Genomic DNA, 13,130 nt, shown 5'->3' with positions numbered 1-13,130 from the left:
ACCTAAGGATAGGTGTTGATATGAAGACTCACCAAGGTTATTGCGGTTTTGCCGTTTTGGTTTAACTTACATTTGTACTCCGTTAAGTGTTGTAACACTACACTATTCAAGTCTTGGATTAAACTTTCATTGTTTCATAAACTGGGCAACAAAGTTCACTGTTCGCCGGATTCTTCCCATTTCTTAATACTGAATTTGATCATCAATTCATCTGAGTTTCTAAATTTCCAAAACTTGAAATGCATTAAATCTTGAAAGCAGACGAACCAAGATGTCGCTTTCAACGTTTTCTTCATCAATTCACACCCAAAATTTGTCAAGACAACCTGTAATACCACGTCCAAGCTCTCTGGTTAGTCTTTTACCAAGGTTGTGATTTTATTTGATTTTTGGTTAGATTTTTTGCACTTATTACTTAAAATTTTCAATTTTTTGATGTGGGGTTTTGCTGAAATCTTTTCAAGCCTTAAATTTTTTGCTAAGTGATTGTCTAATTATGTTATATCAATGATTTAATTAGTGTCATGTTCATATGTTTCATTTACTTATGTGATGTCTAATTATGTTATAACAATTTAATTAGTGTCATGTTTATATATTTGATTGATTTATGTTTGTAAAGTTAAATTGCAATGTTGCGAAGTAAGAAAGGAGATTTTGCTAGAAAGTCTGAATCATTTGGTTAAATTTGATTATTATTTGGATGAAAAAGGAAGTAAATATAGGATTTCTAAGTCTCAAGGTGAAGTAATTTAGTGGGGATGGGGTGGGGTGGAAAGGAGGTGGTCCAAGTAGACTAGTATATATAGTTGACAAAGTTTGTTTCTCAACTGATGTCCCATGAATTTTGACTAGTTTAGCTTCTTGTGTTTGTTCTAAAAAGGTATTTTTCTTTGAACAATTATTTCTGATTTGGTTGGCCGGAATGTAAGTCTTAATATGAACTGTCTTCAACATGTGGTGGGAAGTTTTTGAACTAAGCCTGTCAGTCTGTCACAGTTGACGCGTTGGGGATTGAGAAATTATTGCAGGTTGGAACTTGATATAGCCGGGCGTAATACATCTTATTTGGGAACTATCTGTAGAATAAGGCAGGGTATACAGGTATGCTAACAATGTTCTAGGGTATGGAATTATGGATCTGGATGACTTTATTGTCGTTTATGGTCTGGTTAATGAGGATAACATTAACTCTATAATCCGAGGACCTTTAACGTTATGTTGGACTCGCCACCTTTCGTTTTTCAAATTGTTCCTAGTAGTGACATAAAGACGTGTCCTTAGGCATACTTATCCTGAAAAAATGAAGCAAAAGATGTGTTGTTGAGCATATACTTCCTCATCGTTTTGAACTTGTACTTTTGATGACTACTTTTGGTAGTGGGAGAAAGTAAAGTGACCAATGTCGTTCAATTGATTTTGGTAAAACTTTTGCTCATTTTCAGCGTGCAAATGTCCCTGTCTAGCTGTTATATTGTTTTTTGCCCAACATAAGAGGACCATCTATATAACAAATAGAAGGCTCAGTGTACCTACATTTGATTATATATTTGCGTCTAATCCTGGTAACATGTTATGCCTTGAGTTAGCAATTCTGTAAGATGACCGGAGACTCTATGTTCTGTTTGGTATAATTTTCAGGTGGCAGGAGATTACCAGGCTTCCCCAACAGCTAATCTTGTTTTATGTGGGCATGCTACCAATTTTTGCCACAAGTTCCGTGGCTTGAAGCTTTGGATTCTAAAAAATCTGAACATAAACTTGTGCAACAGAAAATATGGACAAGAAATCAAACTTAAAACATCAAAAGTTCTTGACTGCAGTTTTTTGGCTGATTCTTCGAGGATCATTTCTTCATCCGAGAATCAGGTTCGAGATGAAACAGGTGGTAAAGACCTGCTGAGTCTACTATCTTACCTAGCATATTTTATCAGCTTTCATATAACAAGTTACTAAATTAAGAGAGGAGATAACAACAATAAAGTTATTATGAAATTTAAGTGGTTTTAAATTAGGGTTCTCCCTTCGCTCTTGTGCTTTGGGAAATCAATTGTCTCTTCATTTTAGTTTGACATTTCAAGGAATTGACAATTTGTAAATGTAACTTGCAGACTCACTTGATTAAACAAGAAATGTTTCAATTCCTGAGGGAAGCTCAACTCGCAACTCGTCTCCAAAAATGTCTTTATTATATGGATCTTCAAATGTTATGCAAACGAATTCCTTTGGTTTCTCTCTTAGGGAGGCTGAGGCACTGTCTCTTAGTATTGCAGTTATAGGAGCAACAGGTGACCCTTCCAGGAAGAAAATATTTCCAGCATTATTTGCTCTATATTACAGCGGCTTCCTCCCTGAGGTGGGACCCCTTCTATGTTCATTTTTGCTTACTTGATTGCTGTTATTACCATATCTTTATCATATTATATTGCTGTGTCAAATCTGTCATCAGAACCTGAAATCAATTCATTAACTTTCTAGTGATTTACCTCATTGGTTGATCATTACCCTATTGAATCAGTAAATAGAAGCTGGATATGCAGATGTTAGTGAATGAGTGCTTCATTTCTTTTGTCAAAGTAAATTTTGATCACATTTAAGATGTTAGAGTGCCCAGGATTGCCTGCAAGTAGCAGTTATAACAACTAATGAAACTTAGCATGAGTAAGAAGTTGAGAGGTGGAACGAAGATGAAAATAGGGGAATGGGGACAAGAGAGATAATAATTTGAGAAGCTGTTCTTGACTTCTTTTTTTCGGTGAAAAAAGAATCCACTGGTTTGGCCTCATGTATGTATTAAATCACCATGATAGCTTTGGAACTCCTGTGTACTCTATCTGACCAAATTTAACGTTGCCATCTCTAAGTTATGATTTTATTGATTGCAGAATGTTCGAATATTTGGGTATTCCAGAGAAAAACTGACAGATGGTGACCTGAGATCCCTATTAGCATCAACTTTGACATGTCGTGTTGATCATCAGTATGGCCTTTTACCTTGATTAGTTTGGCTTATGTTCTATTAAAATGTTTGCTGCCAATTATAAACAATTTTATATGCACATACTACGAAAAATTGCTTTTGCTTTATAAAGTGCTCCATATTAACTGAAAGATATGGATTTGCATTGGAAGAAGAGCTACTGATGCCTCCAGCATTGACGAGGGGTAAGATCCTAGGCCTGGATAGAGCAAGTGAAATTAGTTCTCTGCTCATCCTGATGCATGAGATGTTAGAGGTTTCATTGAGCCTCATAAACAATTAAACATAATTAGCTTAAGGTTGGAAGTAAACAAGATGAACGTTGTAGCCAATCTTGAGTAGGAGGATGATCAAATATAGGTGGGCTGGAAGCATACAAGGGTTTCCGTTTTTGTTCATGTGATACAGTTGTGGACTCCCAACTCATGTACTGTGACATTATGTTACTCAGACATGGGTATGAATGTCAGGTGCGGGAACATATCATGATTGTTGAGAGTTGTTGAAAACATATCTCAAGCTTTATGTGAGCAGATATCCGACATACTCCTCTTTTCCTTTCCCTTATATTCACAATTTCTCTTACAATTATGTGGTTCAAGATAACTGAAGTGTCGAGTAAGGATTCCATACCCTTGTTGCAGTGTCGAGTGTCCTTCACAGGTATGAAGAGTTGAAGTAGCATAGATTGACATATAATAAAGGGGGGGGGGGTGTTATCCTGTACTAAATTAAAGCAGCTTATGGTTCTAGACTTCTAGCCAGAAACTGGCATTCTTGTCAACACAACATGATACCCACATTGGTATGAGATTTGAGGTGTGATTGATATTGTGCAACTGTATGGTTTTTTTGAACCTCAGAGCCTAGGTTGAGCATATTCAGAGATAAAAAGAGACAAGGTGTAACAGGAATTTGTGGTCAAGTTGTGGGGTGGGGTTCTTTAAGCCTGATTTTTTTTTTTTTTTTTTTAAATAATTTATTTATTTTTTATTTTTTATTATTAACCTTTCATGGTAGTATATATTCAGGGAATATAGCAAGTTAGGGCCTGATCTTTTAAGTTTTTAACTGTATCAGTTCAGCGTAAACAATATAAAAAGGAGTGTAGGCTGGGAGGGGCTTTCAATTTCCATGTAGCCTGGCCTTGTGGAGTAGGCTCTGAAATGGGCCTTCATGGCAGTATGCTTAAGAGTTTGAGGTGTAATAGTTAATATTAGTTTGGCAAGGCAAGCCCTAGAGAGGGTATATTTATGTGATATAGTGCATCCTTCAGATCAGGTTTCACTGCAACAAGAACATAATTGCTTAACTTCCTTGACCAAGTTGCAGAATAATGTTATTGAACAAGGTTGCTAATGTATTTTTTATGAATTTAATTAAGAAATTAAGAAGAAAATTTTGTGAAACTGATGATTGTTGTAATACGGAAGCAATGAAATCACCAATGGAGCAATACAACATATAACCCAGACCTCAGAGTGGCTGGAAATTCAAGAAGAAAGAGAAAATTATCTCAAAATGTCTGAATGGTTATTTATCTACACTCATTTCCACCCATTCATTGAATTTCTACCAACTTCACACCTAAGGCATCTTTTAACTGAATTTGATATGAAATAATCAAGAAAAACCAAGAAAAAGGGGGAAAAAATCAAGTAACAACAATTTCAAATCAACAAAACAAGATAAACCTATCTCAACAATCACCAAGATATATGAAATAGGGGTTCTTAATCAAAGCTAACACAAAGTAAAGCTAGGATTAAGGTGTAACCACAAGGTAGCAATCACAAAGAAAGCAAATAATCACAAAAATTATGGGTAGAGAGAGAAAATCTCATTGATTTCAAATTAAGCAAAGTTCCTCCCCAAAAGAAAGTTTAGCCCTATTTAAAGGCTTTACAAATAACCCTAAAGTTCTTAAATTACACCTCTTGGATTACAAATGAAAGGCCAAGATTAAAAGATAGTAAAAAGAAGCACAAAAGAAAGGAAGTCATTTGCTCGAAACAGGGCTTCGGGAGCGGCCGCTCTAAAGGATAGGAGCGGGCGCTCCTCACTTCTGAGACTTCAATTGACGCCTTTAGGAGCGGGCGCTCCTTACAGAGGAGCGGGCGCTCCTTATAAGGGGAGCGGGCGCTCCTCGCGACTGCCTGGACAACTCAACTTCAAACGTTCATAACTTCTTCGTTTCTTGCTCAAATTTGGCATGTGACCTGTCGTGGGAAAGCTTTTGAACTCTACTTTCATGTCCAACTTGAATCACCTTAAAATTCCTTGTAACGAAGAAGATATAGATGATTGAATTTGAGTGTTGCATTTTTTTACCAAGTAAAAGCTTTTCTTCCTCATCATTTTTTCCATGTTTCATCTTCAACCATCAATTGTAAAATTAAGACACAAAGATTGCTTTTATTCACCTAAACCACATCATAACAAAGAGAATTCATCCAAAATGTTGATTGAGCCTTAAATGCCACTAAAAGAATCGTATAGCCATATAATTTGTATGTTTCAATGATGCTCCCTCATCAGAATTGCTGACCATCAGGCTGCATTCCCCATACTACCCCTCTGCTTGCATTTGGGGTACATCAGCTTAATAGGAAAGGCTTATGCTGATGCATTACAAAAAAATTGAAGGAAACATTCTCTTACTGATATCACAAATACAATGGATGTAGTCTGATCATAGGAGATTGAAACTATTTATTCTGCTCTTGTCCTTGCATGATCAAGGCAATAATCAAGGAAATAACATTACCGAGCCTACAGAGGTGAATGTGAAAGTGAGAGTTATTTCACAAAGTTACTACGGCATCATTGCCCGTGTAATAGCAACTTTTCCTGGGTGTGTTGTAGTCTTAGCTTATTTAAGTTCTCTACTCTCTTGTAAAGCGCGCAGTAAATGAACATTTGGATACAGTGGGTTGGAAAAAACAACATTGTATCTGAAACACCCCCCCCCCCCTTTTTATAGTTTGTTTTATTCTTATTTTTAATGAATAATTTATAGTAATCAATATATTTCATATTAATAGGAAAAAAGATTATCTTGACTGCTTTTCTCAACAAAGAAGAAAATAATTAAGGATCTAAGTCACCATGTAGTTTGCAGGATTTTTATGTGTGTGTGCTCGCTCAAGAACAACTTTAGTAAAACATCTTTTGTGAGAAAAAAATTCTACATGTTATGTTCTGTTGCTTTGAAGTCCCTTATCTTACTCTTCTTTCTATTTTGTGTTTACATATTTCAATTTTTTTTAATTTTATTTAATTTGTTTGGGGAAAGGGGAGGGTGATTTGGGGTTAGGAGCATGGTGAATTACTCCATTTGTCCTTTTCTCATATCTTTTCTGAGGGTCAATTAGTTCCATGTATGCATCGCCATATTCCTCATTCATTCGTTGTGCAGGCAGAACTGTGGGAGCAAAATAGACTCTTTCCTTAGCAAGACATACTATGTTGCCGGAGTTTATGACAGCCAAGAAGGAATCTTGAGGCTCAATGCAAGGATGGAGCAAATTGAGGTGGATTTTGATTGACGCTCTTGTTTCAGAATTGTGATAAACAGATAAATATGAGATGAATGAAGTCTCTTTTACAACTATAGGAGGTCTATAATGGAATTATTTGAAGTTTAAATATGTAAGCTGTCTATTCTCAGGGAGACTATGGAGCAAATCGGATCTTTTACCTGTCAGTGCCACAAGAAGCTGTGTTAAATGTTGCATCCTGTATCGCTGATAAATCTCAAACAAGAACAGGATGGAACCGTATAATAATTGAAAAGCCCTTCGGCTTAGATGCTTTGTCTTCTAATATGTTGACGAACTCTCTTCTTTTGAAATTTGAGGAGAAGCAAATATACAGGTGTTTATTAATATCCTGTATTCTTGCTGTATGTGATTGTCCTATACTAGTTCTATATGCCTGATAAAATGGATCTTTGCAGGATGGACCATCTTCTGGGAAGAAATCTTATAGAAAACCTTACTGTTTTGAGATTCTCTAACCTAGTTTTTGAGCCATTATGGAGTCGTAAATTTATACGTAATGTGCAGGTACATATCTTCCTCTCTTTATGCGGGCTTATTTTATAATCTGGAAATAAACAAAATGACTTTTAATGCAATTATGTGCAGATTATTCTATCTGAGGAACTGACTTTAGAGAGTCAATCAAGGCAATATAGATCCACAATTCAAATTTTCTATTTCGAATTCAGTATGTGTCTTCCCCTATAGTCCTATTTATAACTTTTGAAATTTCCTTCCTGTGCAGGTATTCTGGTGATTACGGAGTTATCCGAGAAATGGTGCATAGTCATATACTCCAAATGGTAGCACTTCTTGCCATGGAAACTCCTATAAGTCTTGATGGTGAGGATATCCGAAATGAGAAGGTGTGCTACCCTTAAAGTCTTATGTAGACCTTAGTGTCATAACATGCAAGCATATTGCTTACAGACAAGCATAATTGCAGGTCAAGGTTTTGAGGTCAATTGGTAAACTGGAACCTAAAGATGTCATCCTTGGACAATACAAGGCTATGTCCAAAGACAAAATTGACGTCTCTGTGACATCAATGACCCCATCATTCTTTGCAGCAGCTTTGTACATCAATAATGCACGATGGGATGGTGTACCATTTCTGATCAGAGCTGGGACAGGACTTGTCTCACACAGGTATGTGACTACCGAAGCATTTCTGAGAAACATTTGAGTGAATGTCTTCTAGTAATTTGCAAATTCCCCAATGCACTTATCTTGATTGCACTAAATGCTCTATGGAAAATGAATTTTGATCCCCGTCAAAAAAAAAAAAAAAAAAAAAAAAAAAAGAAAGAATTTTAATCAGTAAATTTCTAAAATATTTTGAATTGCTGTCCTATCTTTGCCCCTCCTTTGTGATAGAAGAAGGAATTTGAATTTTGTGTATGAAGAATGATGGGAAAATTATCAAAGAACTGAGAGATGGAGAATCTATCAATCTGCAGTAGATGAAGTTGTGCCTTTACTTCCAATCATTGTTGAACTCATGCTTCTTGTTTGCTTATAGAGACAGACAAAGACAGGCCTACCACTTTGAAATTTACACAATTATTATGAACTCTCAAGTTATCACTATTGGATGATTGTACATAAAGCTGTGCCTTCACTTGTAATTATCATATGAACACATTTCTTGTAACTTATGGAATACGGACAGTCAACTTAGGCCTACTACTTTGAAATGCCATCCTCACAAAATTATCTTTGGGTTGATATGAACTTTTTTTTTGTTGATGATTGATAAGTGTCACTGTGTCAAAGTCTTCCCAACTAGACCTGGGTATAGGGTTTGGATCAAGGTTAAAGGGTTTATTGGAAGGGTCCTTTAATGGACAAGTTTAGTACAGGGCCAAAATGCTAGCCCAATTTCGTGGATAAGAAAATAGATGAAACAAGGTTAGGTGTCGTGCCATTCACGGTAATTTTATAAATTAATATCAACTTTTCAATATAATTGGTTTTTTTTTTTTTTTTTTGAATAATTGGTTATTTTACAACAATAAAAAAGCTAAAAACACTGTGGACAATATTTGATCAAAATATGAAAGATATGTGGATAAATATAATAAGTATAAATTGAATAATTTGGTATTCTAAAATACTCAATAATAAAATCGTCTAGTAAGTTATTAAAATTTTGATATGTAGATATTGTATTCAAATATATAATTATATATAGTATCAATATGTTTGAATGAGGGCAATAACTAATAATATTGATCTTGATGAGATTTTTTTTGTGTTTATATTAATATTATGAAATATATTCTAACTAATTTTTATATATTAAGGTGGTAATGTTTCTATAAATAAAATAAAATAATTTAATAACTCATTTTCACTTAGAGAAGGGAAAGACCGGGGTTATTATTATTCAAAGGATAGTAGAAGTATATGCACTACTTTATTGTGAATTCTAATAAATAAATAAACAACTTTAGAGAAAAAAAATATATAAATACTTTCGGGTAGTAAATCATAATATGTCGCAAATCATATTAATATTTTCTATTATAGTCATAAATGTTTGTATGAAAAAGGTAAATCAAATCTTTTATATTTAAAGTAATTATCTTTGTTCTTAACATATATAAAAAATTATTTTCGTATAAGATTTTATTCTATGATTTTTTTTATAAAAATAAAAATCTAAGGACACACCAGAAGATGACACATGTCATTGCTGGTGTGTCTTTTAGTATATACTTCCTTCGTCCCTTATTGATAGTTCCTTCTTGTCAAATTTTAGTCCCAAAATGTTCACCCCATTTGTTTTTTCCAACAACAATCATTATTAATTTTTTACTAAAATTCCCTCAAATCTGTAACAATATTTGTGCAAATTTAAATTTTTTATGTAAATTTTGTCTTTCAATATACTTTTATTACTCTCTCTCTACTTTTTTGCATAACCAATGTAAATTTACCTTTTCAATGTACTTTACTACTTCTTATTTATGTTTATTAATTCCTGTGAAAAATGTCTATAAGGGACTATCAATAAGGGATGGAGGGATTATTATTATTATTATTATTATTATTATTATTATTATTATTATTATTATTATTATTATTATTATTATTGATAAAAACTTACATGTTTATATATATATGACATGACCTGACTTATATGTGTATATATATGTATTTACGTATGGTTACTTTTGTCTCTATCTTCCATTCTTTTATCTTGCTTATTTATCGACCTTCTATTGACCCGCGACCCACATTGCCCCAATAAAATGTGACATGACCTGACTTGCCTAATAACCAGGTGTATCCCCCAACCATCAATTATGACAAAATTTATGTGTGACATATGAAGCTTCAACTCTGTGATTGGTTGGGCGTACTAGTTAAGGGGAAGTGGCACGTTTGGTATTGCAATTTAGTATTGCACATTTGGTAATGCACATTTAGTATTGCACATTTGGGAAGTGGCACATTTGGTATTGCACATTTGGTAATTGGTATTGCAATTTAGGCTGTTCAAATTAGCTTGGGGAAGAAGGCATGAAGTTAATTGGAGATGCGGAAGTCAGAAATGTTATACATATGCAATTTCAGTTAGAAAGAAAATTGAGTGAATTTTACTACTTCGTATTTGTTTTAGACTTTTAGCTTGTTAATGGAGGCATCTGTCCAGTCGAAAGCTTGGGTTAGTGACTCTCCTTGGTGATGATTTAAGTGCAGTGCTTATAGAACTATTTAACATAATTCCCCCTAAATTCTCTTCTTCCTCGTGTCTATATCACTGATTTCAGCATATGATATGTTCACCTCTGCTGGAACCACCATGTTTGTTAGATTGGAAAGTGGATGGACAGTGAGCTACATAGAAAACAGAATTTAGCAAGCATAAGGATTGATACTAGTAGATATATAGCATGGAATAAGGGTCTTAATGCAATTTTGTTGAAATTTTGAAAGGAAAGGAAGGTTTGATTGATTAGTTTTATATGGAGAATCTGATGTATAAGCCAAGTTCAACTGTACTAGAAAAAACTAATGGCGTATGGTGATACTGTTGATGCATGGATTGTGGAACACTTGTTAGATCTCCCAAGTGGCTTGATATTTGATTTCTGACCTTAGGAAACTTGTATTTGTAGGATGGAAATACGTATACAGTTTGATCATGTTCCAGGAAACATTTACAGAGGGCTTATGGGGCATAATATTGACCTTGCCACTAATGAATTGATATTGCAAGATGTTCCTGATGAAGCCATTCTGATCAGAGTCAATAACAAGGTTCCTGGCTTAAGTTTGCATCTGGATGCTTCAGAACTGAACTTGCTTTACAAAGACAAGTAAGCTTATGTTTTAAAATCTCTCGTTAATCTTATGCTTTGACTGGATGTATGATGATCAGTCTTGGATTCAAATTTCAAGTAATCAAGTGTCTGGTTTAGTTATGGATCTAAGTCAGGCTATACCTCTTGTAACTCAGGCGGTGCGCCTTGCATGTCCGACCTAGTTGAAGAGGTACTTGAAAATTAAGACCAGACTATCATATTAGATAAAAGAGAAATCACTGGGCGTCAGATTTTCATAGAGTACAAAAATATGTTAATTTATGCGCAACTTACCTTAGTTCAATATTGTGCCCCCTCCATACTAAATAAGTTCAGATATCATCATATCAACATAGGCTAAGGGGTACATCTAGGAATTGTATGATGGGAAAATGAAGCATAACAACTTAAACATAATCTTTACCAAACAAACCACATGTGAATCCTTAATCGTATTGCTTAAATGTTTTTGGGAATTAAGAAAAGTGGAAATCAATAAAATTAGCAATATTATGTATTAGATATGGAATATATTCACTATTCAGAAGTACTAAATGCAATATAACCTAAATGCAGGATTCTAAAAATAACCTTTAAATATTCAAAAGACTATATTACCCTTTATTATAAACCCAAATTTATTTCATTCGCCCTTTATTACTGAGAAGTTTGCTCCTCTTCTCCTTCTCTCCATTGTACATAGTACAGTATAGCCAAGCTGTCAAACAAAAAATACACTACAACCAAGAACAACCTTAAAAGCTTCCCCTTGCTCATTTTTTCAAAGTTTCATTCTTTTTGGTAATTTGATAAATAGAAGAGGCAAAACAAAACTTTTTTATGGCAGAGGAAAGGGAAGACGAATAATTGATACCCATTGGTGTGTGTATGTTCTTTGTTGGATTTTAAGGTTGGAAATTTTAAACAATTAAATTAATTCAACTCTATCATCCTACGATATAATAAAGATGAAAAACAAAGTTAAAAGTCTAAAAACCATCGAGCATCAGATGTTCATGCCACTAAACTCTGAAAGTTATTCGCTGTAAAGGCCTCGGAAAATAACTCCGGTAGGTGCCAAAGGGCCCCGGAAATTAATCGCGGTAGGTAGTGAAGTGCCCCGGATTTTCACTTTGGTAGGCGGTGAAGAGGCCCGGAATCATAGCCGGTATTAAGATGAAAGTCCAGGAAATATTTTACAAACACGTTGAATCTGGGAATCGAAAATGTTTAGTGAAATCATGGATTTGGTACTGAAAATTAGAGCAATTAGCGAATTAAACTTCATTTTTGTCAGTTTGTCAATCTAGGTTGTAAAGTGTGTAAGATTTGTCAGTTGAGGATGAATAATGATTGAAGACTATGAGATATGCTAACAAGTTAAATGTTAATGGTAATTAATAGTTAAATGTTAAGGCTAATTAATAGTTACTGTGTGTAGGTTTAAAACAAGGGTAAGCTTGGAAAAATAAATTTGACTAAAAATTTAGTTGTCCTGCATTTAGGTAAAATCATATCTGCATTTAGTACCTCCCTTACTATTTAGTACATGGGTGTAGGAAAGTGTTGATCTTCCTGTTTTTGGTTAACTAATATCACACTCCCAGAGAGTCTGAGCATCATGTATTTGACTTGTTTTTGCTAGAATATGCTCACTCTTTCTTGATTGCATCATTTTTAGGTACAGTGCTGAGGTGCCTGATTCATATGAACACCTTATTCTCGATGTTATAGAAGGAGACAACCATCTATTCATGAGAAGTGATGAGCTCGCTGCTGCATGGAATATTCTTAATCCTGTCCTCCAAGAGATCGGCGAGAAAAACATTAGTCCGGAGATGTATGACATAGGGGGAAGAGGTCCAGAGGGAGCATACTATCTCTGGGCAAAACATGGAGTTCGATGGGTGGAAGACTGAGTACGCTTTCTTCTTGCTCCCTAACTGTCCTTTTTAATCAGTTCTTTCATATTATCAGCACCGAGTACATGTTTTTTAAGTCTGTGTTGCTGTTGTAGTTTTATGGAATTGTTGATGATATTGCTGATAGGTTGGTAACCAGTGATAATACTGCCTAACATAGAGCAATATTGACAACTCGTTGATACTGATAGTCTGATACTGCATATGGTCTTTATCGACGACAGTAACCCAACCCTGATCTAAAATAATGTAAACCATCTTTTTCTTAGTTTCTTTTTTCATTAGGATTTTTTTCTTTAATGGAAGATTAGATTAACTGTATTTTACTCGGACATTTTACTGTGACACAAATACGAAATATAATTGTTGGTAA

General features: G+C 34.5%; 1 pseudogene across 1 annotated transcript; it reads left to right on the top strand.

Annotated features, from left to right (window-relative positions):
• The first annotated feature begins 271 nt into the window (after positions 1–271).
• Positions 272–13,128, top strand: LOC145575069 (inactive glucose-6-phosphate 1-dehydrogenase 4, chloroplastic-like; annotated as a pseudogene). The gene is made up of 13 exons (XR_014098251.1): positions 272–369; positions 1,032–1,104; positions 1,612–1,885; positions 2,112–2,356; positions 2,886–2,980; positions 6,399–6,513; positions 6,651–6,856; positions 6,939–7,047; positions 7,129–7,169; positions 7,268–7,388; positions 7,469–7,671; positions 10,650–10,850; positions 12,517–13,128. The product of XR_014098251.1 is annotated as an inactive glucose-6-phosphate 1-dehydrogenase 4, chloroplastic-like (transcript).
• The last annotated feature ends 2 nt before the right edge of the window (positions 13,129–13,130 follow it).

Source organism: Chenopodium album, chromosome 13 (assembly GCF_948465745.1).
Source record: "Chenopodium album chromosome 13, dcCheAlbu1.1, whole genome shotgun sequence".
Taxonomy (NCBI): domain Eukaryota; kingdom Viridiplantae; phylum Streptophyta; class Magnoliopsida; order Caryophyllales; family Amaranthaceae; genus Chenopodium; species Chenopodium album.
Note: the sequence above shows the minus strand (reverse complement) of the source record. Positions and strands in the feature narration are given on the sequence as shown.